The sequence below is a fragment of the Pongo abelii genome, chromosome 16 (genome assembly GCF_028885655.2).
Source record: "Pongo abelii isolate AG06213 chromosome 16, NHGRI_mPonAbe1-v2.0_pri, whole genome shotgun sequence".
Classification (NCBI taxonomy): Eukaryota; Metazoa; Chordata; class Mammalia; order Primates; family Hominidae; genus Pongo; species Pongo abelii.
Window position 1 is genome coordinate 17,988,989 of NC_072001.2, and position 3,811 is coordinate 17,992,799.

At 44.2% G+C, this 3,811-nt stretch overlaps 1 long non-coding RNA gene across 1 annotated transcript; it reads right to left on the reverse strand.

Moving 5' to 3' along the window:
• Positions 1-3,175, reverse strand: LOC129050300 (uncharacterized). Its single transcript, XR_008513927.2, has 4 exons — positions 2,736-3,175; positions 1,376-1,458; positions 902-1,023; positions 1-173 (listed from the first exon to the last, which is right to left on the reverse strand). It is a non-coding gene; the product is annotated as an uncharacterized LOC129050300 (long non-coding RNA).
• Positions 3,176-3,811: the final 636 nt, after the last annotated feature.

Sequence of the window (3,811 nt, forward strand, 5' to 3'; positions counted from 1 at the left end):
TCTTCATATCATACATGGTGGTCATTCTAACACCATACTCTTCTGTAAGATATTTCACCCTTACACCACTGTCTAGTTTCTCCAAGAGCCTGACTTACTTTCTGCACTATACATAAACATAAATTCTTCCTCTTTTCTTATTACTCTTATCCATGGGGATATCTGCAGGCTTTCTGAAAAGTTCAACAAAAGATTTATACCACAAAGCAGGAAAAAAATTGTTTTTAATTTCAAAACACAATGAATAATGCAAGGAGGCTTTTGCCCCATGTGGGTTATTTTGGAAAACTTTCTGTTGGTGCATCCAGCCTGCACGTGTGCCATTTCATCACCTTTTATGGCTATAATTGCATGGGAAAATCTGGCCATGCACGTAAAAGATACATCTAAGCTGAAGGGAGCTGGAAGGATAGTTTTTCCCTGGGGGATGTTGAATAAACTGTGCTGTGTTCCTGTGTTCTGACTGACCCATTGCATGAGGTCAACTGTGGAATTTTCCACTTGTGGCATTATGTCAATATTCAAAAAGATTTTGATTTTGGAGCATTTTGGATTTTCAGATTAGGAATGCTCAACCTGCATTTTAAACAACATCTCTGTGGATTATGTAGGATATCAGAATGACATTTCAACAGAATATTATATAATTGGCACTACCATGTGAATTTCAAAACCACTTTATAAGCACTTCATCAATTTAGTGTCATATGGTTGTATTATTGTCTCATGCTAAAAAACTGAGAGCTGTACATCTAAACAGAATTATCAAAAAATATAACAGACATGGGAGGCCAAGGTGAGCAGATGGTTTGAGCCCAGAAGTTCAAGAACAGCCTGGGCAACAAAGTGAGACCATGCCTCTACTGAACATAAATAAATAGCTGCCTGTGGTGGCACACACCTGTAGTCCCAGCTACATGGGAGACTGAAGCAGGAGGATGGCTTCAGCCCAGGAGATAGGGGCTGCAGTGAGCCAAGACAGTGCCACTGCACTCAAGCCTGAATGACACAGCAAAACCCTATCTGTAAAAACAAAAGAATAATAATATATATAATTGATTATATGTCATTAGCTCTATAAGATAAAAGTATATGTCATGTAGGCAAAATGCAGGAGAATAAGATTTAATATATATGCAATTGCTTTATGGATCAAAAGAAAAGAAAAAAATTGAAAGATTAAAAATGGAATTTTGGGTATGGCCTTTAAAAAATCTTGTTACAGGTCGGGCACAGTGGCTCATGCCTGAAATCTCAGCACTTTGGGAGGCCAAGGTGGGCAGATCACCTGAGGCCAGGAGTTCGAGACCAGCCTGGCCAATATGGAAAAACCCCATCTCTACTAAAAATACAAAAATTGTGTAGTGGCACACACCTGTAGGCCCAGCTACTCAGGAGGGTGAGGTAGGAGAATTGCTTGAACCCGTCAAGATCACACCACTGAACTTTAGCCTCCATCTCAAAAAAAAAATAGCAAAATCTTATCATGTTTTATGATCAAAATATCAAAGTATATATTTTTCTTCAAAGTAATGATGAAAACAGCTAGGCAAAGTGGCCCACGCCTGTAATCCAAGTACTTTCGGAGGCACAGGCAGGAGGATTACTTGAGTCCAGGAGTTCAACACAAGCCTGGGGAACATGGCGAGACGCTGTCCCTACAAAAACTTAAAAAATTAGCCAGGTGTGGTGGGAAGCGCCTGTAGTCCCACTCAGCTATTTGGGAGGCTGAGGCGGGAGGATCACTTGAGCCCAGGAGTACGAGGCTGCAATGAGCTAGGATTGTGCCACTGCACTCCAGCCTGGACAACAGAACAAAACCCTGTCTCAAAGTGGGGGCAGGGTGGTGACTTACACAAACCCATCAAATTAGTTAAGTTTTCTTTTTTTTTTTGGAGATGGAGTCTCACTCTGTCGCCCAGGCTGGAGTGCAGTGGTGCGATCTCGGCTCACTGCAAGCTCCGCCTCCCAGGTTCATGCCATTCTCCTGCCTCAGCCTCCCGAGTAGCTGGGACTACAGGTGCCTGCCACTTTGCCCGGCTAATCTTTTTGTATTTTTAGTAGAGACGGGGTTTCACTGTGTCAGCCAGGATGGTCTTGATCTCCTGACCTCGTGATCTGCCCGTCTCAGCCTCCCAAAGTGCTGGGATTACAGGCGTGAGCCACCGCACCTGACAAATTAGTTAATTATTGAGGTGGCAAGGTCATAATTCCATCCCAACGTCTCTCAAAACTCCCCATGAACACTGTTCATTAAAACAGGTCCCTATGCTGTCACATCATGCCCCTTAGCCCCCTCCATCACTACCCTCCTCACACAAATTGGATCTCAGTCCTAGACAGTCTCCTTCTTTTGTCTTCTTCTTGGCAGGTTCCACAGGCTGTGTCTTGTTGCGTTTCCTCTTTTTTTTTTTTTTTGAGACGGAGTCTCGCTCTGTCGCCCAGGCTGGAGTGTAATGGCGTGATCTTGGCTCACTGCAACATCCACCTCCTGGGTTCAAGTGATTCTTGTGCCTCAGTCTCCCAAGTAGCTGGGACTACAGGCACATGCCACCACACCTGGCTAATTTTTTGTATTTTTAGTAGAGACGGGGTTTCACCATGTTGGCCCAGCTGGTCTTAAACTCCTGACCTCAGGTGATCTGCTCGCCTCAGCCTCCCAAAGTGCTGAGATTATAGGCTTGAGCCACCACAACTGGCCGCGTTTCCTCTTATAATTGCTGTTTCCACTCTACCTTTGGGGTTTGCTTCTCTCACAGAGTAACTTCTCAGACTAGGTTTCAATCCTCCAGCTCTCTATTTCCTTGCAGCTCACAATGAAACCAGCAGATAGCACAAAAGACTGGAAATTAAAGTGAGAAATTCTGTACTGGGTACATCTATTAGGTGACAGAGACCTTATGGCTCGTAAAACCTAAAATATTTACTATCTGGCACTTTAAGAAAAGTTTACCAACTCTTTTCCTAAATAAAAAATAGAGTAACATACTGAGGCTGAGGCACGAGAATCGCTTGAACCCAGGAGGCGGAGGTTGTAGTGAGCCGAGGCAGCTCCACTGCACTCCAGCCTGGGTGACAGAGCAAGACTCCATCTCAAAAAAATAAAAAATATATAAAAAGATGCATACATTGATTCTCCTTTTTGAGCTCCATCAGACTCAAGCCTTAGGCCCCCAGGGCCAGGGAGAAAGACTTCTTTCTAAAACCCAATCACCCAAAGGTGAAAGAAGCTAGAAAAATATCTTACCGCTCAAAAAATGAACAAAGTGTCAATGCATGAAAGGTTCAGTACGGAATCTTTTTGTGATTTCCAGTAACACAGGTGATTCTGCGTACGGAGAACAAAATAGTAAGACTGGCTTCAGACCTTTTGGTTAGAGGTTCAAACACCCCACTGTCGCTGGCTAGTGAATAATCCGACAGGCATGTGGAGATGCAGCGTACCCTCCTCTCCAACCTCTTGGCACTGTCTTCTCAAAGAGTCACTGCTGCAAGTAAGGGACACACACAGGGTCAGGAAATGACAGCACCGGGCACCGGGGTCCTTGACGCTGGAGCACACACTTCATCACTGAGTGTTCCAGAGACTCACTGGGACACACACACGGAGACTTGCTGCACTCTAGTTGTTTTTCACATTGGAAAATTGAAGAAATGAATTTCTGGCTACCTCTTGGATTCATAAATCTATTTCCACCCCCTTAATGAACACACAGAACATAAGATGTTGGTGAGAAGCCCCTCAAATGGCACTTTCTGAAAGCCGCGCACACCCACGAGACACGAAAGCAGCATTAGCCTGATGGGAACA